This window comes from Hypomesus nipponensis, chromosome 5 (assembly GCF_054491055.1).
Source record: "Hypomesus nipponensis isolate SF chromosome 5, ASM5449105v1, whole genome shotgun sequence".
NCBI lineage: Eukaryota > Metazoa > Chordata > Actinopteri > Osmeriformes > Osmeridae > Hypomesus > Hypomesus nipponensis.
Window position 1 is genome coordinate 14,839,091 of NC_140365.1, and position 22,400 is coordinate 14,861,490.

Genomic DNA, 22,400 nt, shown 5'->3' on the forward strand with positions numbered 1-22,400 from the left:
GCAACGCTGTAGCCTACCCGAGACACTAATGAGTAGCTAACAAAAACATCTCCACAGCTGTTTAGGAAGTCAAACGGCGACGGAACATGTTCGGCTTTCCCCTTACTCAAAAGTTTTTCAATAGGTGAAAGTATCTGACTACTAACCTGAACTTTATTGCCACAGCCTAAACTTTGTCAATGTCAAAACTTTGTCTGTTCATGAAAATAATTAATGTCAGCCTGCTTCGGCCTTGCTTTGCTGTAGGATATACATTTCACTAGGTCTTGCAGCGCTGCTTGATTTACTGAAATTATTATGAAATGTTATGTTTTACTAGCCATTTGCCTTCTTAAGCAAATCACAGTATTTCCCACCCCTCATAGTGTAACTGAGACGACCGTAAATAGCCTAAGTCATCTTTCAAGTAATAAGCCCCCGTTGAAGTGTTGAGCAGGAAATTAGCTGGTCTGTAGAGATCTTGGGTTGGTGGTTTTACTGATGCAGAATTCGCTCAAATAAAATCGATAGACGTAATGAGTGGCACATAACGTGAAGTAGGCCTAACATTGCATTTTATTTTGTTTGAGTTTTAATAACTTGTCCAGTGCATTGGGGCAAGTAGCACTAGCCTAAATTGATCTTCCAGACTTGCCGTACAAAAAAAATCCACTCTTCCCGGACAAGCCTTAGCTACATGGCTAGACTGTTGACACAGATCAGAATCCATCATATCTTGGACACTCAAAATCAGCAAATCTTGCAGCCAAATCAAGTAGCCTATATATATAGGCCTTTATATGGCTACAAACTTCTGGTCGGTTTCTAGCTGGCTACTTGTTACCAAGTTACAACTGTGTTGCAGGGGCATTCTTTGTCCACATTGCGAGCTAACAGTGTCCGGTAATGATGTTGCTATAAATAATGATGTTAAACCGAGACCACTAAGCTCTCAAAGAAAATGTAAGGTCAAAGAAACAAAAGAAAGGTTTGAGGTTACTCTGAAAATTATTAATAAAATAGGCTTCTAATAATAAAACTGCTAAATCCTTCTCTAACTAGGCTCCTCTATCATGCATAATGAAACTTAACGTTTTTTAAGTAATCAATAAGCCTGCGCTTGCCCTCATTACTCAAATGATGCCGTTCAGGGCGTTCAAATTACATAATAGGACGATAATAGGAGGATAATAGGACATAATAGGGCAACCAACAAGTTGTTTATATCTGATTACAATTTAATAAGTTATCTAGCGCTGCATCTTCATGAGCTACATTTGGCCTCCTTCTCTTCCAACCAACCAGTATCACCTCTCCTCCATCTGAGTGATGCATGTCATTTTTACAAACTTATTATCAAGGGAACACAATGGTCAGAACTGTAGTCATACACTTAAATGCTTTTTGAAATATGTAAACACCAGGAGAGTATGGGCAGCTGGGGCAGCCGCAAGCACACCCTCACAATTTCCCCAGAACTTGTATGCTCTCTAGTTGTATATTATTACTGTAATAGTTCCGTTGCTGTATATTTTTATTGTTATAGTTTACTAGTTGGAGACAACAGGGGGCTGGTTGTTTTCATCCTTATTCGTATAAATATAACCTATTTTAGAGTTGTTTCCCCCGGAACAGATTTCATGTTCCAACCAAGGGGGGCTGTCGCTGTCTTGGTGTGTGGGGCTGTATCAAATACCCTCTTAGCTTTGTTAAATTGCTGCACTAGTCCACACTTGACCGGTGGGGATCTCAGTTTTTCTGGGAGTTTTTCCTTGTCTTCCTTGAGGGTTTAGGTTGGTTGAGGGGCAGTTATATGGGCGTATGTGAAGCCCTCTGTGACATGCTTGCGTGTAAAAAGGGCTATACAAATAAATTTGATTTGATTTGATTTGATAGATATAGTCTGGCTTCCAGCCCAATTTAGCCCCGCCCACAACAACAATTTGGTTGGGACGTTGGTTCTGGAGCGGCTCGTATTGGGGACAAACTATATAAAACCAGGAGCTGGGCGGACCAATGAAATTACCAGGGTGGGCTTTATACAATGATGGACAGATGATCTACAGTAACGTAATCAACAACGTCACGAACGACCGCTTGGGTTGGATTCGTTTTTAACAAACAACATATTATGTTGCTATGATTGGTTGTAGGTATATCCAATTGAGCGAAGAGGCATTTGTTTTACGAGTTCGGTTGAAACATGCCCCATAGTCACAGCCCAACGGAGAGTTAACCGACTCATATTCTGACTAGAATTATGAGTATGACAGTCAGGCTAGGATAGATATACATTTCAAGTTATGGCCTACATACCTTATGGTCGGGCAGGATAACTAGGATACAAATAGTGGTCACTACTAGGTGGACAGCAAATTATTATGTAAAGCTAGCTAATAGCCTAGCAGGGTGCTAGGGAGGCTATTCCTAGGAGGGGGAGGGGAGCCAAATGTAACGAAGTGTTTTCCCATCTATTCCAATGTAAAACAAAAAAAGGTTTGCGTTCACTAGGGGGTGGGGGCCGTCATAATATCTTGCACCTTGGCCCGTCGTTACTACGTTACGCCACTGAGCCACGCTGTCATCAATTAGCACAGCGTCTTGCCTCCTCTGCCAGCCTATCATAATGACGTTGTGCCTTTAAATACGTTTCTCTCCCTGTTTAGTTTGTCCATGCTACCACTGTTAGCGAGTTCCATGCATCTTTTGTAAAATAAATCTCTTTACTCATTGAACTGTCTTTAGCTTAATCGCAAAGTAACCTCAGCTACCAGCAGGCCTGGGGGTATTCCAGGTAGCGGGTTTAGTGAAAACTTTGAGTTGTTAAACCCTGAAAAGAGGCATACTCCAAGGATTCCATTCCATATATAGAGGTAAAAAAAACTTTTGGTAAGTTACCATGGTAACTTAGTTCCATGCTTAGTTCCATGAGTAAGTTACCATGGTAACTTACTCTGTGAAACTAACCTGCTCGCTAACAGGTTTTCCATGTCAAACTCTGCGTTTCTACCTATCCCTTCCCACTTTCTGAGCTAGATAGCATTGGCAGACATGGGATATCCTTTCCTGTTTCAGCTGACTGATCTCAAACAAAATTGTATTCGCTTAGTTATACGCCGGGAGAGGATTTTAAGACTGCAATTTGATGTGCTTTAATTCCCTGATAAATACCTAGGTTAACATTACTGTTTCCTGTCACAAACTGTCATTTATTTTAGTAACATTCTCAGCCCTTAGGCCTACATCCCTAATGATACTCGCCGTGGACGTGCACTCAAAACTGACCCGCTTTTTGGCACTGAAATAAAGACAAATAATTGAAATTGTATTTGTTCTTCTTCTTGTGGACTTTCCAGTTCAAATCCAGTAGAAAATCCCAGTGGATATCCAGTTGAACACCAGTAGAAATTCATTTAAACCAATAGAAATTTCAACTGTTTTTTATTGGTTTTATAGGGGAATTGGAACACATTCTACTGGTGTCTAACTGGTTTCAACTGGAATGTATTGGTCTGTTCCAGTAAAAAAAAAAGAAATCAAAGACCATTTGAGATTATTGGTCTCAAATGGTCTGTATTGGTTTTATATGGTCTTAAATGGTCTGTATTGGGTTTGTCTGGTCTCAAATGGTCTGTATTGGTTTAATCTGGGGAAAATATTTTTTTGTTGACAATGGTCCCTGAACCACTCCAGTAGGAATTTAAATTAATTAAACTAATTTCAACTAGTGGAACCTGGAATTATAGTGAATACATACATACCACACTGACCTAAGACACACACACATCTTTATATACTGCAACCTACCCAGGTGAAAAAAAAGTATACTTGAGAGTATTTCAAGCAAATTCACATTTTCAATAGTACATTTGAACTAGAAAGGTACATTTCCTGAAGAAAATGTGTGTGTTTGCTGCGAACAGTTGAAAAGATGAATAGTGAAGGTTTTTAAAAGTTTGTAAAAGAGGTATGTGCTTAAAAATAAAATGATGAAAAAGTGTTAAAAGTATGTCTATCATTGTTATGCATTGCAATAATTTCTTACTATTGACAAAGGAGAAAAAAAGAGTTATGAAAACAGTATCTTATTGATGTTTAAGCGTTGCAAGTATTAAAGAATGAAAGACTGAGAAACAGAAAAGTTTGAAGTTAGAATTTTAGTGATTAAGATATATATTGCATAACAGTTATCAATATTATAGCAGACAAAAGTATTTCAGCAGTGTGAAGGTAAAAAAAAAGAGTTGCTTTGAAACCAAAAATGGTGAGACAAAGTGTTAAAGGCATATCTGTCATTGTTATGCATTGCAATCTTTTCTAACGGTTAAAAAAGGAGAAAAAAGAGGGATGAAAAAATTTAATAAATTAAGAATTATGTTATGCTCTTAAGACAGTCACCCCCATTACCCTGTGCAACCCAGTAGCGAACCGTGACTCTTAAACCTTGGCCCTCTGACTTAAATTACTCGTCAGGAAAAAAACACAAGATACAGCACGCACAGCATTAAGGCCTATTGTGTTGGTCATTAAGTACTATTTGAGCCAGTCCTTGCGGCACTATTCACGTAATTGTGCACAACGACGTTGCGTTGGTACCTACAGATTGATTCTGCACAACACTATAACATATAGTTAGGCTCTCAAAAGCTTTGGTTTTCTGCACAAAATTTAATTCTGGTGTAGGTTGTCCTTTGCCGATTAACTCCAACTTCTCATTAAAAGTTAACCTATAAAACGGCGCATAACAAATATGAAACAATGTCCTCCTTATAGCGGGAACGTTACTCGCAGCTTCATTTGTGAAGTGAACGAACAGGGTAGCTAGTTTATAGGCTTGTGATCGCGTTTCTCCGTTACCACAGCGGGCGGAACTTGTCATAAAGTTAGCGATAACAAGGCCCACCCATTTAGAGGGAAGATATGATTGGTCAATTTTCCTGTCAATGGAAATTAGTCTTTCACTGAATTTCTATCAAGCGGCCCTCTGTAAAATTCATAGCTGGACCACCAATCACAGAGGTAGCTGCATAGCAATTTCCTCCCAACAACGGAGGCAGCAAAATTCTGATAGGGTGACAAAACTGGATTTTTTCATTTAACTATTCACATTACAACATGTACTGAATAGGTGCAGGATTGAAGGGTTTCTTTCAGAAACATTGTCAATTTATGGATTGATAAAATACAATTATGGATTGATAAAATACAATTATAACAGATTACTTTTAATATATATATTTTTAGAATATATTTGGCCCTCTCTGAGGGCCTAGAGGGCCCTGATGGTTCCCGACTGGTGCAACCCCAGTCAACATGGGAGTTCTGCCGCAATTGGAAACTAAATGTCAGGTCCCTCACCAAGAAAGCACAACAGAGGATGTACTTCCTACGGCAGCTGAAGAAATTCAACCTGCCAAAGACAATGATGTTGCACTTCTACTTCCACTTGTGTTCGAAGTTTCTTGGCGAATAAAACCCATTCTGATTATGAAAAGTATTAATAATTGAAAGATGTACAAACAGAAATACAGTTTGAACAGTGGAACAGTGTTTCTAGCTCTTAATTATAGTAATGAAGAGCGTTGGCCAATCTCGTCACATTACGTGACATGCAACTGCCAAAGCTAGCTACTCTAACTCAGAATGCTGCTGCAAAAAAAGCTGAACTATTGTGGGTGGTAAATAAGATCATGGTACATCAAACCAGCGAATCATTTCTTGCAAGTGTGTCAAAGTGGTATTTTTACAGACTGTATTACAGTGACACCGTAGGCGTGAATAATGCAACGTTGCCAGTAAGTGCTCAGTTGTTAACCCGCGACGTTACCTTCTGGCAACGCCGTGGCAACGTCGTAGCAACGTTATAAAGGGAATGTTGCCAGTTGGTCCTATGGAAAACATTGCCACGACGTTGTACCTTGGTCGGCTGAATACATAAATGTTGGTACCATGGGCTAAGTTGCAGTTAAGTGGCTCTTTGGTCGCAGGACAACGGATCTCAAGTGCAAAATAGTGGTTTATCCAGAGATGGAGAGATCACACTGGACGGCTCTCAGTTCTTTGTAATGTAGCCATTGTCTACATGAATTTCAATCACACACAATATTAAATGTTGCACGTATAAATGTAGACAATGCATGTAATTCATATGCAGCTCAGTCCCAGCATGTTATTGGTCATCAATTTTCTCATATGCAGACACATAGCTTTAATAAATAAAAGACTGAATTTGGAATATAATTTAGCCTTTCATTCTTTACTATAAACATGTACAAAAGCAATCAATGTGTGAAGTGTAACATGATTAAGCAAACATTCTTTGTATAGCACACCAAAGCTGTATGACACACAATGCAAATTTGTGTTCCAATAATTTTGTCATACAAAATTGTTAAATGTGACCAAAAGGTAAGCGAGTCCTAAGAGTTTAATTTCCAAAGACAAGTCATCACAGAATATTACAATTATTCCTTAGCAAACCTGCTCCTCAGTCTGCCCCTGAGCAACAACTTTTCCATTTGCCCATTTCAACGCATGGCTGAAAACTGATTTTGCAGGGGTCCCACCATCTTTCACGCATTGGATTTTACCTGGAAATAAGGTACTTGAAAGGTGAGTTTCTTTACAGAAATAGTTCTAAATATATAAACATATTTTCAGAAATTGAATGGGGCATATAGGTTTGAAATTGAGGCTATTTAGCCTTAGCCTGGCTGCCAGCCCAACTTCTCCCGCCCACAAACAAATGTGTTCGGGAAGTTGGGTCTGGAGGGTCTCGTATTGGGGGACAACTACAGAAAACCCAGAATCGGGACGGACCAATTAAATTGCCAGGGCGGGCTTTATACGATGATGGACAGATGATCAACAGTAACGTAATCAACAACGTCACGAAAGAGCCCTTCGGTTGAATTCGTTTTCAACAAACAACATAATAGATTGCTCTGATTGGTTGTAAGTCTATCCAATTGAGCGTAAAGGCATTTGTTTTACGAGTTTGGTTGAAACACGCTCCGTACTCAAAGCCCAACGGAGAGTTTTCAGACTCATATTCTGACTAGAATTATGAGTATGACAACGTCAGGCTGATTTAGCCTGTTAGTGCTATCAGATTCACATTGTCTACATTAGGATTTCGCTAGCTAGGTTAAACCCTCCAGAAAGTTATGTTGAAATACTGAAAATGCATACATGTTATCAAAGTTTAGCGTCTCACAAATCACCCACAAAAGAATCAGTGAAAATAAACGTTCAGAACTGTTAGAAATCATTGTCCCAAAATAGTTTATTTAGCCCTACATTTTCAAAGACTCTGGAGCTAGCGCGTGGCTGATCACGTTCACAGTCGGTCATGGCATGCACAGCAATGGCGTCTGTAAAAGTATCACGTCACTAATTCTTCCAATTTGTGCATTACATCTGTTTTTGGATAAGTTTATTCGTTTTAACCTTTAGATGCGTGAGTTTTAAATGTTTCCGATGCTTTCACCAGAGTGAGTTGTTTTTCCAAAACGGAAGCTGTGTAGCTTTAATTAGCTTCCGTTACCTAGCAACCTAACATAATACTCGTACCAATGCTACTACTTGCTAGTGTTACTTGTTAGCCTACTAATTGTATATTTTGAAGCTTTGTATACAACCATTCAAGGTAACATTTGTTATTTACATCAATGTTACAGCTAATCTAGATGAACCTCAGTGTATGCCAATCATGCTAACTCTTGTAAACTTGCTTTACTTTTCTTTAATGACAGACACATTACAGGTTATGCTCCAGAAGATGGAGACATTGGAGTAGAACCAGCTAGAGGTTCTCCTATTCAGGCGACTATAGTGCAGACACTGAAGAGGTGCCAGCGATGGACCTACAGGTGGCCCAAACACAGGCTGAACTCCAAGACCTCGAGGAGCACCTTCAGGTGCTGGAGTTCCGAAAGAGAGTGGTAGGTGTGGTTGGCGCCGAAAATGGCTGCTGAGGTAGGCTCTCCTGCCAAAGTAAATTCTTGTCTGTGCAAACTTTCATGGAGAATTAACACCAATTCTGATTCTGAACTATGGCTTACACACAGCGTTCAACGCTCAAATTGGTGCTAACAATAAGTTCATGACTTCTAATTGCAGATGCTGTGATGAAGTGGAAGACGGGACGGGGAGAGAAGGCTGTGGAGCTCCTCATAGCGTAGCCACTCAAACACGCCCCAGCCAGGTGAATGAATCATGATTGCAGCTTCAATATCCAACCTTTCACATGGCTATGTGACAAAAACTAGAATCCCATAATCTTTTTTTTGATGATGTATATTATTCTAGATGTGATTTTTTAAATGAGTTGTATAGTCCCTTTCACACGTGCAATTATGTTGATAGGACACTAACTTATTTTGTGCTTCATTGTCAGGGCCAACAGACAGGACCTCTAGCGAGGACTGGCAGAAGATTTTAATTCACTGTTTGGCACTTTGTTTGAAATAAAATAACTGAATGTTACATGGAAATGTTGCCTTGTTTATGATTAGCCTAAGTTAGGCTACACACCACACAAACATAGTCTTCCTGAAGTTGGCTATATGTAGCCTATTCTACAAGAACAAGTAGCATTTGGGGCAAATGAGGTCTGCATATGAACTGCCCCAATATAAGCAGTAGAATTGAGAAATATAGGTTACTTAATTAACGTTGCAGTTACGGACTGGCAACGTCAGAAAATTACGTTGCTTGGAGTTCACGGTTACGGACTGGCAACGTCAGAAAATTACGTTGGTAGGAGGTTGCGGTTACGGACGAGCAACGTCACAAAAATTACTTTGCGGTTACCTTCTGGCGTCCCACAGATGGACGGTCCCGCAACATCGCCAAAGACGTTGCGGCAACATATGTTTGGTCATCGCGGCAACGTAAGGGGAACGTAACTGTGTTAGCTGGATCGTCATCGTTGTCCATCTGGCATCGGACTTTAGCCGAAGAAGCTAGAGAGAGGATGCAATGGGAGATTTCCTACAGTAAGCTAGATACTGCTTCAATTTGAAAAAAATCTTTTGATTAAAGACAAGTTCCTTAACCTATATTGTCATTATCGCAGATAAAAAGTAAATACTGTTACGAAGCATTTGTTTGTAGGTAACGAACAAAAGACGTAGCTAGTTTCGCCGTTCTATGGCAGCTTTGATGATAGTCGTAGCTAGCCTTGTAAGCACTCGTCACTAGAATGGCCATAACTTTTAAAAAAAGGATCATATTTAAAATCTGTCTGATGTTCAACATTGCCCGCACAATTATGTATATATTTATCAACTCTAACATGGCCTGTGTCTTGTATTGAAAGTGCTCGAGAATTAGCTTGTCTAATGTATGGTGGACTGAAAAAAGATGTTTGTCAACGTGGAGGGAGCAGATTTCGTGGGAGACTTCCTACTGTATACGATTTACTGCTTCAAATTGAAAACGAAGACATCTGTGTTCAATTTCGTCAATTAAAAGTAAAAACCTTTCAGTTACGAAGCATTTGTTTGTAGTATGGCCAGCTGCAGTAAGCCTTTCGTGAACCCCGGTTTGGCTGTGCCTCCGCTGGCCAATAGTAAGAACCTCCAGAGCCGGAGGCCCCGGAGAGTTGCAGTTTCAGGACCGCAGTTCTAGGACCCTGACAGGGCCACCTAGCGAATTGAAAGGCAGTGTCACTAGATCGCATCAAGATATTTGAATGGTTTGCGAGGCAAGAAACAAGGAAAACTCATGTGATGATGTTTGATGACACAATTATATAGAAAGGTATAACATTTGAAAATATGTTCCACTAAATTATGTTCTTCTAATGATATATTTGTGTGGTGATTTGTAAGAGCACAAGTTGTCATACTCATAATTCTAGTCAGAATATGAGTCTGAAAACTCTCTGTTGGGCTGTGACTACGGGGCGTGTTTCAACCGAACTCGTAAAACAAATGCCTCTACCCTCAATTGGATAGACCTACAATCAATCAGAGCAACGTAATATGTTGTTTGTTGAAAACAAATTCAACCCAAGGGCTCTTTCGTGACGTTGTTGATTACGTTACTGTTGATCATCTGTCCATCATCGTATAAAGCCCGCTCTGGCAATTTAATTGGTCCACCCAGATCCTGGTTTTATGTAGTTGTTCCCAATACGAGACCCTCCAGACCCAACTTCCCGACCAAATTTTTTTGTGGGTGGGGAGAAGTTGGGCTGGCAGCCAGTCTATATTTTGTGTAATATATATGAACATATATATGAACATGTTCAATGTTTATTGCAGCTTCAGTATATATAGGCCGACTGAAGTGCAATACTGAGGTAACAAAAGTGAGAACAATACAGCAATCCCCCGACCCTGTAGGGGGGTCCGGGGGCATGCTCCCCCGGAAGAAAATGTCTTAAAATGTAAAGTTAAACGCATCAATCTAGTGCACTTTGAGAGCAAAATTAAGAGGCTAGATCAATGTAGAATCTGTGCTCTTCTAAACAATAGGCTATCATGTTATTTTAACCAGCCCCCGATTGGCTGTGAGGTTTCGGTATTAGGTGAGGAGTTTGCATGCATGCATATTGATATATAGTATAGCAACAGTCCATATTTCATTTCAATTTCGCAAAACAAAGAAGACATTCTCAATTTAAAAATGAAATATAACGCAACTCATTTGAACCTTCCTCTGCCTCGGTAGAGCTAGTCGCCTGGCTAGAACTAGCTGTTGCTAGTGCCATATTTTCTGATTCTAAATCTGCATCGAGTACGTCCCGTAGTAGCCTGTAATTTAATTTAACGTCTTTAATGGTAAGAGACCGCGGCGCACAGGGATGGGTAATGAGCGTTGTTTAAGATCAAAATTACAATGCAACATACGGCAGACACCTTAGATATGAGAGACCCCCTCAGATTTTTGACTTTGTTGCTTTCATGGGAGCCAGTCCTCACTCTATGGGAGCTCGGCTCCCTCTGGCTACCACGTCATTCGAGCACTGAATGAAAGGGAGCGAGCCAAACATTAAAATTTTATGCAGCCAAAAAAACGGGCCTACTAACGTCATCTCCATGACAACCAGGAAGACGCCAAGCCTAAAAGCACAAACGCCAGCTCCAAAAATACTTTAAAATAAGCATAATACACTTTTATTTTCAAGTGTTGTAGTACTTTTGTGTGGCCAACGTTACACACGCTAACATCGCCTAATCAGCTGTGCAGTTATAACTGATGCTTGTCGCCTTACGTAGGGAGAGTGGTGGGAACGGATCGGGGTCGCTGGGAATCTGGGGGGGACATGTCCCCAGTGCCATCTGCGTGCATGGGTACTACGCTAATGTTTTCACTAAGGAGTACATGTGCTCCTAAATGAAAAAATGTAGGAGCACACAAAGAAATTTAGGAGCACAGTGTTTTTTGTTGTTGTATTTGTTTATTAAACATAACTTAACAAAGGGGCGTTGTTAGACCCTTTTTACAGGGGCACGTGCCCAGTATAAATCTGCTGTGCCCCAGTAAAATCTTTTTTTTTGAGTTTTAGCAATTTACTTTATTAGTCAGTGCATTAATTAAGGTTGATAATCCCTAGAAAAAAGATACGCAACATCCCAATCAATGCTTGTAAAATCAAAGCAGTTTAACCGAAAACACAAAGCTTGCATTAACTATAGATGTCCCTGCCAAAGCTGATATCAAACTTCTGTCCCTGAACTGTTATAAGGGGAGTATTATAGCCTAATAGTGCATTGGGCGCAACACGCTTGGAAGAAGGGATATGAATAGGGGCCTGCGCCCCAGTACAGTTGTGAGTCTAACAACGCCACTGATTTAACAGTTAATGCTAGACAACTAGCAACTTTCACTCTGATAGAACTAGAACACATAGTTTAAGAAACATGTATATAGTTAATATATTCTTAAAATACTGGGACATTATAGACTATGTAGGCACGCCATGGATTAAAAGGCTTGGTAGTCAAAGCTAGGTAGACCTAGAGCCAAATAGAAAGAGAGTTGGGACACTTCCATAGACTTCCATTGTATTCGAAGAAGGCAGAAGGAAGCGTGTCATTTGCGACCTATAGTCCCAAACATTGTATTTTGCAACATTCAACCCCATTCATGTTCAGTGTTACGAATCAAGTTAGCTGTTTTGAAAATAGTTTTAAAAGTAATGCAGTCATTTGATCAATTTACCAGCTAACTTGCTTTGTAACACTGAACATGAATTCCATAATAGTTTGTGAAAGACCCAAAAAAACACACATTTCCAACGAGGCAAAATCACGGACAATTTTGGAATCCCTGCCGGACGCATTTTTTAGGTCTCGAAAAGAGGACATGTCAGGGTAAAAGAGGACGTCTGGTCACCCACATTTTACATAGCCAGCTTTACTTGAAGTTTATTGTAAGATATAGCTTGCTAGATTCGAAATGCACATCTGATTAGAGTGAGCAACAATGAATTGCAGATTAAGGGGTCCCTATCGTCCAGCTAGCCGTCAACGCTCGGCCGGAATTTCAGGTCCACTCACTAAAAACAAACTTAACCCTTTCACTGGACATATTGCATAATATAATGTTTTTTTTTAATGCTATAGGTTGCCTTGTATATTCTGTTCTATTTACCAAACTCCTTTCTTGTCTTAAATTGAGCTGATGTGAGCTAGTATGGTAGCTAGCATAGCCATTTCTAGCTCTGCTTCACAATATTGCTGCTTAGTGTTATAAATGAATGTAATACATAAATGTTAATAAAGTACCAGACATATACATAATACAACACACCAGTAACCAATTGATATTATGTGTTAATATACGAAAATGTCAGTAAAACGAGATGCTGCTACTGTCTGTCCCGTTGAAAACCATTCAAACAGGTTGCCAGCAGTGTTTTTTTTGCAAGCTACTTGAACCAAGTGATCACGTGTCGGCGAGGTCGAAGAGTGTTGTAACTCTCTTTTTATGTGGCTCTGGCCGATTGGTTGCGAATCGTCGCTCGAGCATCATTATGCTATGTTCACATTGTGCAGTCGCGACTCCGTCACTTGGTTTCCATGTCATATATGCTTCACTTCATCGTGCTGTTGTTCCATGTATTGACAACAGCCCGTCACTTGCGCACTGTGCTCGTAAATAATTTTTCAAGTTCGCACTTACCGATTTTTAGGCTCAAATGCAAGTGAAATACTCGCACTGTAGAGCCCTGATTAGGCCTCTCATAACATATATTTTTTGCACAAACTGTATATTAATCTATTGTATAGTACATGTATATGTATTTGGGTTTGTGCTAGCTGCACATTTTCCACCCTCCTTTCAAGACTGCGCGTGTCAATTCTATGTCGCAAGGGCTCCTAAGCAGGTTTTGACTGGGACTGAAAAACGCCCCGGGATGTTGAAACGCATACCGGCCCACCACCGTGTATTATTATTATGGGGCCTATATATCTTTTTATTTTTTGCATTATGCCTCGGCCGTGTTGACTGGGACGTTCGGGAAATCTCCCGATGGCCTGCCCGACCCTGCTCCCAAGTCTCTCATGCAGACAAAGGTTATAGCCTAAATGACACTGTATGTGAAGGAAAAATGTATAGTTTAAATGTAGCATATAATTATGGGAAAATGTTTTTCGTACTCTATAAAGTGAATTTTCTTCCTACATGGGCATTTGTGTGGGCCCCTGACGTGACTCTACGAGGTGGCTACACTTTAGGCGTGTTCGACATCGGCTGCGGCTGCATGACACGACTGACGAAGGTTGCAGCTTGCAGTCAGGGAGGAGTTAAAAACGCCTCCGTTTTTTTTGTTGTTGTTGAAAGATCGGTAGCCCATACAAACAAGCAGTATACAAACAAGCAGAAGGCTATACAAACAAATATGCATATGCTAGTGGACATTCCTGCTTCCACAGTGACCAAGCCTCAAATGAAGTCGAACACACATGACTTCTTCCTTCACAATAAAAGTCATAATTTACTACACACTGCCTAACATAAGAGGCCACTCAATAACATATCCTAAAATAGGACCCCCATTGTGCTGTGAGTGAAACAAGAAACTTTGTATTATTTTAACAAGCCATCATACATCATGCACAGCCATCATTGAGTCCATCCTCACCTCCTCCATCACCACCTGGTACGCTGCTGCCACTGCCAAGGACAAGAGCAGGCTGCAGCGTATCATCTGCACTGCAGAGAAGGTGATTGGCTGCAATCTGCCTTCCCTCGAGGACCTGCACACCTCGAGGACCCTGAGACGAGCGAAGAAGATTGTGGCGAACTCCTCCCACCCTGGACACTCCATGTTTCAGTCACTCCCCTCCGGCAGAAGGCTGCAGTCCATCAGGACCAAAACCTCATGCCACACAAACAGTTTCTTCCCTTCCGCTGTTGGCCTCCTCAACAAGGCCAAAGCTCACACTGACTGAATGTCTATTTACATTTTGCACTACATTTAATTCCTGTAATATTTGTATTTTAGATTGTATTTTATATTGTAAATTGGCAACTTATATTTTATTTTATTGTATATTTTATTTTAATTGTATTCCACTTAGTATTGCTATTTTATGTATCCTTAGTATAGTTAGACCACATTTAAATGTAAGATTCCTATGTTTATTGTATGCACCTCCCTGCCAAAGCAAATTCCTTGTCTGTGCAAACCTTCATGGCAAAGAAATCCCTTTCTGATTCTGATTTCTGTACAAGAAAAACAAGAAACTTTGGAGATAGAGTTGTTTTCCATGGTAGACCACCTTGTCATTGGATGGGCATAGACTATTGGTAGTTTGATCTTAGTGGATCCCTTCTGTTTAGACAATAATAATTATGGTCACTAAAGTACATGCTTTTCTTAGCAGTTATGAATCATTTCGGTAAAAACCTATGCAAAACTAAAAGCTACTCATTTTCTCTACACAGAAGTTCACGATTCCTTGCCTTTGTGAAAAAGGAACAGATCACAAACGGAGCCACGGGCACTGTCCAAAGTGTGAGAAAGTGATTTTGAGACTTTAAAGCCCACCCTGAAAAACATGGTAATTTGCCTAATGCATTATTGCCTACAGGAAAATATTTGTTGACAAATCTGAGTCATCTGTACCTGCATGCAAAATAATAACTTTATGGCAACTGTCTTATAGGATGACTGCTTGGTGAGACAACTGGTGATCAAGGTATGCCCTATTTTTACCTTAACTTTACCTACTTCAACTTATCTACATAGAATCCACATGGGAAACATCAAAACAAGTATCTTGCATACTTTATTTTCCTGACACAAATCAAAGCGTTTACTTTTCTTGTTAAAATAATACCGTTTGGCACATTTTAAATGAAAAGTCAATACTGCACAATAGGGCTGTCCCCACTTGGTCGACTAGTCGATTTTCTGGTCGATATGCTCTTGGTCGAGTAAGATTCCATATGGCAGTTTGAGATCTGATTCCCGCTTGTGTCATCGTTGCTGAATTAACGAAATGTTCAACAGAAATTGTAGATTATATTATTTAAGACAAATAATCAAACTCATTCAAATTTAATTTTCAATTTAAAAGAAAAGGTGTTACTCTTTTTCCTTTCGTTAATCTGCGCTTTGTTTTGGTTTGGTATTTTGCACAAGGCATGAGCACAATTGGCTGCAGAACTACAAACTCTGCCACAGCCTACTTTGTCAGTGTTATTAGTCAAAATGGCAAAGAAATCTGTGGTATGGCAGCATTTCATTAAAGTACATTTACAAAAGACCGGGTGACTCGAAAAATGTTGAATGCAAACTCTGCTAACAACGGTTTATTTTTCATAGTTCAACGTCGAATATGATGTGGCCTACCACCTGAAAAACGTAAGTTGGTCTAGCCCTACTTCGCTCATGCTAACGCCCTGGGTTGAAAAATGAATATGCCTATTATAAGAATCACATCCAAATCGAATGACATTATCTTCTCCGGCCAAGACAACAAAATCTTTCTCTGTTGCAACATTCCCCACTCAGCTTCTACGTAAGTTCGCATGCTGCAAGTTCAGGCAGTGATAAGCGCGCTCTGATGATTTGCATGTGAAACAAACACTATTTGGGGTGTGCTTGCCTTCGGCGAGCACAAACCATTGTTATCTCACATATATATTATTTATTATTTATTGTTTCTTTTCGCCCCCCTAAGGATGCCTCAATATTTGGACTACATAGACAACGGCGATGTCAAAAGGTTCGTCTCGGTAACGATCGCGTTGGTTGTCTTGGGATTTACGTTCCATTGCACGGTTTAAGTAGAAATTACGTTTTTGTGGCGAAGAGAAGCTAACGGTGGCTAACTTGCTAGCCACAGTCACTGACGCCACTAACGTCACCAACGTCACGAAAACATTAGTTTCGCATCTGTTAACTTGGGGGATACTAATCTGCAAGGCAGCTGCAGAAACGCCACAAGCAAAGAGGCCAGGGTGATATTTAATCATTTTACTTTGTGATGTGAAACATATTTGTGAAATGTAATGTACAATATTAGCTGATATTATTAAGTAAGTAGGCCCACATCTACTTTCAGAAACGGTAGTCTACAATTTCACTGAAGCATTAGCATCATGAAATTAGCCTCTGTTGCCCGGGCAACACATACTGCGGTCTATGATGCATCTGTTTTAAATCGTTAAAATAAACATTCCTCACAAATACAAATACGATTTGTTGGTGAAATTATCATTACCTGTGGTTTTAAACCAGTGTAGCTCACTGCAACGCTGTACTGTAGCATAGTCTCTAGAAGAACACTAGTAGCGTTAGCAAAAAAAAACATCTCCACAGCTGTTAACAGCTCGTAGGATGTCAAACGGCGGCTCATGTTCGGCACTACCCCTTACTTCAAAAGTATTTCAATAGGTGAACCTATCTGACTAGTGACTACTAACCTGAACTCCATTGCCAGAGCCTAAACTTTGTCGATCTGTTCATGAAAATAATTCATTTCAGCCTACACCGTACAACGGAAGTAACGTTAAATCGAATTAAACCAACGCAATCGCTACCAAGACAGTAGTACAGTAGTAGTAGCCTACAATTTACTGGGGCAGTTTCTCCACAAAGCAGGGCTATATCGCATTTTGCCTTGTTACTGACAATGATCGCTACCACTGACATTTTTATGAATGAGTGATTTTCCCCTAACTAAATGTCAAGTTTATTCACGTTTTTGGGGGTATATTTTCAGTTAGCAGATGGTACTATTTTAATCGCGATTCCATCTGAGATAGCTACTGCTGGTAAAGTTGTTGTTAAAATAAGCTTCAAAGGGGGTTCTTTATTCATGAATGAATGCAATATGAGTAGGCTAAATGCCTGAAAATATCACGAGAAGGGAAAAACTTGCAATGACATTTAAGTCATAGAGATTAGGTCAATTTTTACACCGGTCTGCCAAATCTTTTTGTTTTACACTGTGATATGAAAAACACGTTTGTGAAATGTAGCTAGCTAGCTAAATATGATAGCTCTATAGCTACTATGCTGATATTATTAGAGCTAAGCTAGTAGATCTACTTTCGGAAACAGTGGTCTGCTATTTCACAGAGGAGTTAGCTCTAGCTGTGTGTTACCCCAGCACATCTGCTACTATCTGCAGTGTTACCAAGTGTTAGACCTAGCTACAGCTAACTTGCTACCTTGTTAGTCTTCCGTTCCAGACCTCTTCTGGGAGGTACTGTACAAATCGTCCAGCCACCAGCTAGTGCCGTAGTGGTAGCCAGTTAACTAAAAAAAAATGTAGCTAGTCGAGTCAACTTTGTTGTCTTTGGTAGAATACAAAGTGATTATTTAAAGTCAAGTAGCTAAGTGAAATGTTCGGTTTACACATAACAACAGACCAGGATGGTTTACAAAGATGCCTTTTCCATTCATACGTCTGAGCTTGACGTAACAGAAAACATTAATATATGGAGTTTAGATGGTTTTATGAATCAATAATTCATACACCAGCTTGCGATTCACTTGGGTCGGGAGTCGGGACCAACCACTTGAGAAACACGGTCCTACACATAATTACACTAACTGTAATATTGACGTCCCATAGCCTACAATTGACCCTTTAAATATAGCAAAGATGGGTGTTGATTTTTTAATCCTTAATGTATTGTGTAAAATTAGCTACATTATGCTAATGTATTTCTAACCCGGTGCAACAGGTGCCCTGAGAGGATTAAGGAGTTGAAGAAGCAGATGCTGTGTCTTCCTCTTGTTGGGCAACCAACAAGTTGTTTATCTGATTACAATTTAATAAGTTACCTAGCGCTGCATCTTCATGAGCTACATTTGGCCTCCTTCTCTTCCAACCAACCAGTATCACCTCTCCTCCATCTGAGTGATGCATGTCATTTTTACAAACTTATTATCAAGGGAACACAATGGTCAGAACTGCAGTCAGACATTTAAATGCTTTTTTAAATATGTAAACACCAGAAGACTATGGGCAGCTGGGGCAGCCGCAAGCACACCCTCACAATTTCCACAGAAATTGTATGCCCTCTAGTTTTAATTTGTAGTACACTGTAAGATATACTAAATACCATCGGCATTCGGTTACAACAGGACTGGCGATACGAGTCTTGTTATTAGTAGGCTATTAGCGGCTGAATCTGCAATGTCCAGCAGCCATTGAGTCAGATCGCGAAAATGTTTGTATGTTTTTTTTTTTTAAAGCGTTTCAAAGTTTGATTAGTCGATTTTCAGTCGTTTTTGTCGAGTCTTGGTCAACCAAAGAAAACGTAGTCAGGGACAGCCCTACTGCACAACATGTATGCTCCAGAACCGAATCCGATCCACCGAGGTTGTGGCGGCCAAGAAATTAAGAATAGGCTATTAGTTGTGTAGCACTGTCTACAATGTGTTATTTTATACAAAATTGGGGAGTCAATAATTATATATAGTTTAATTGTCCTATTTCAGTTAAACCTGAAATGGACCACCAGGAGTCAGTTGGCCAGGAGTTACTGCAGCCAGATAAGTGCAAATATTGCAAAGCAGCATTTGCAAATCCTGCCAGTCTAAGATGGCATAAACACAAGTGACATGCTGGAAGCACAGAGCCTGTTTTTTGTGTTGTTGTAAAGAAAGGCCTTTTTTTCACAGCGAAAAACATGAGAGGGTAAAGAGTGCCAATACACATATGTAAATCCACCAGATCCCAAACCACAGGCTGTGAGGTACTTGATTGTAGAGACTTCATGGCAAATGTAAGTGGAAAACCAGGTGTTGAATGTGAACACCTTTGCAGAGTCCAGTTGGCATCCCCTTGTAAAAAAAACTGCTACTTTACAAATGTCCTCAGTGCAGTCAATTGTTGAACGTGCAACAAAAGAAGGAGCATGCACAGTTTACCCCATATTTTATGAGGAGCATGGCTATTCATGACGTTATGTCTACTTTTCAGTTTTCACTGGCACGATGGAAGCCTGGAGTTGTTTTGGCAGAACACGTGTGTCCTTTGACAACATCAAGGGAAAATGGTTCTGTCTGTGCAGCAGTGCGAAAAAAGCAAATTGCTGCACCCATATATATATATGGCCGTGTGGTGGCTCTTCCAGGAGAAACACAAGCTTCTAGTTGAAGAGAGAGCCACCAGCAGTAGTGAGTGAGGAAAAAGAACATGTGTCTGGCCAGTCCATGAAAATCAGATTCAGGTGATGACAGATTACCTCTGGGAACATAAAAGGATCCCTGAAATCCTGCCATCTGATTTAAAACCGGAATCAAAAGATGTCCCAGAGCTGTTTCAGCCAAACAAGACTATTTGTCCATACTGTCCAGGGGCAACACCTCCTGAATTAGAAGAGTGGTTACCAGCAATGGCTCAATATATGGATTGCTTTCAGTTCAGAGAGGTCAGTTTAAGTGTATTTTCCATGTCAACTCCTACCTGTTAGGGGGACTGACGAGATCTACAGCAGGCTTGTCTCTCTCAACCGCTGGTTGGCTCGCTTTTGCTCAGAACAGGGTTTAGGATTTGTAGATAATTGGTCTCGTTTCTGGGCCAAACCTGGCTTGTTGAAAAGTGATGGGCTCCATCCTAGCTGGAGAGGTGCTTTTCTTTTGTCTAGGAATATTGAAGCTATTTTAGAGCAGGCCTGACACTCACTAGAACAAGCCGGGCCACAGTCTCTTAGAGAGTCTGATAGATATGTTGATAGGCATGTTGTGAGCTGTTGGGGGCCCGATAGCTCAGCTTGTAGTGTAGCCAGCGTGGATGCTGATGTTGTTTCTCCCATTGAGACGGTGTCTGTCCCCCGCCATTTTTCCAAATTCCGGCCCTCAATTATTAGGAATTATACCAATTTGATATGTATTCAGCCTTGCTCCCCCATGCTCTTCCTACTAAGTTCTCTGATAGCAGTGCCACCTTTTCAGAAGGATTACCTACGTCTAAAGCTGCCAAAAACCCATACTGGAATGTTGGGCTCCTAAACATCAGATCTCTATCCCCAAAGGCCGTTTTGATTAATGATCTGATGTCTGAATGCAACATGGACCTGATTGGACTCACCGAAACCTGGTTAAAACCTGAAGAATATTCCTCCCTGAATGAAGCATCGCCTCCGGATTTTGCGTACTCACACATCCCTCGTGTCTCAAAGAAAGGTGGCGGTGTTGCTATGATATATAAAGCTAGCTTCGACCTTAGCCTAAAATCTGTAAATACCTTTAAATCATTTGAGATAATTTGCATGAAACCACCAACTACTCTAAAAAGGACTAATTCTTCTACTATTGCCCCCCCTCCCTCATTTAGTTTAGTTACTCTATACCGGCCCCCGGCCCGTATTCCCTCTTCCTAGAGAAATTTGCAGATTTTAGTGCTGATCTTGTGACATATACTGATAATGTCTTAATTATGGGTGATTTTAACATCCATGTGGATGACCCAAAAGATCCTCTAAGTAAGGCCTTTACTGCTCTATTGGATTCCACAGGTCTCACTCAGGTGGTTTCTAAACCTACCCATCTTCACTCGCATACATTGGATTTAGTTCTCACACGGGGAATCAAGATTAGTGACATAATTGTCCACCCCCACAATCCTATATTATCAGACCACTGCCTGGTTACCTTTAAAATGGATCTCTGCCAGAGCCTTGGAGGCGCCCAGAATATTTCTACTAGCCGCTGCATAACCCCAAACACAGCTATGGAACTGGCTAATATTCTACCTGCTGCACTAGAAGCACTGGACGTCCCAAATAAATCATTAAATGCTAAAACAAGGGATCTGAATTTGGTTCTTCAGTTATCCCTAGATTCTGTTGCCCCACTCAAACCAAGGAAAAGAAAAGACAAGAAAATGGCTCCATGGTATTCAGAGGAAAGCCGCACTCTCAAGAGGTCCACTCGAAAATTAGAGCATAAGTGGCGTACCACTAAATTAGAGGTTTTCCGCCTGGCCTGGAAGGACAGCCAAATTGAGTACAAGCAAGTCCTCATCAGGTCCAGATCAGAATATTTCTCGAAATTGATTAGTAAGAACAAACACAACACAAAGTTCCTATTTGATACTGTTGCAAAACTCACTAAGAAAAGTACACTCTGTGTTAGTTCAGATCTCTCTCCCAATGATTTCTTAGATTTCTTTGACCAAAAAATCTATGCAATAAGGGACAAACTACAGACTAGGCCTGGAGGAGTGGCCATCAACACGGAATTTGACTCTATACCCAGCATGCTGCATGTTGAGGCTCTTACTCACTTTAACCCTATTTCTAGGGAAGCGTTCATCGAGCTGGTAGATTCCTCGAAACCCATCAGCTGCCTTCTTGATCCCCTCCCTGCCAAACTTTGTAGGGAACTTCTCCCTATTATTGGACCTCCCATGCTTAGTATTATTAATGAATCTATTGTAACTGGACAAGTCCCTGACAATTTCAAACAAGCTATTATTAAGCCCCTTCTTAAAAAACCAAACCTGGATCCAGGTTGTATTAGCAACTATAGGCCAATTTCAAATTTGCCATTTCTCTCCAAAAAATTTTAAAAAGCTGTGGCACAACAGCTAACTGAGCACCTCTCCTCAAATCAGCTTTATGAACCTCTCCAGTCTGGATTTTGTCTTCACCACAGCACTGAAACTGCATTAGCTAAGGTAGTCAATGATCTATTATTAGCCTCTGACGCGGGCTCTATCTCTGTTCTGGTTCTTCTAGACCTTAGTGCAGCATTTGACACTGTGGATCATGAGATTCTCCTGGAGCGTATGGAGAACTATGTTGGGATCTCTGGTACTTCACTTCAGTGGTTTAGATCGTATCTATCTGATAGATCACAATATGTCCACTATGACGGTTGCTCATCCAGGAGCACTACTGTAAAATACGGAGTACCACAGGGTTCAGTTCTAGGCCCTCTGTTATTTTCACTCTATATGTTGCCTTTAGGAAACATAATTAGAAGCTCTGGG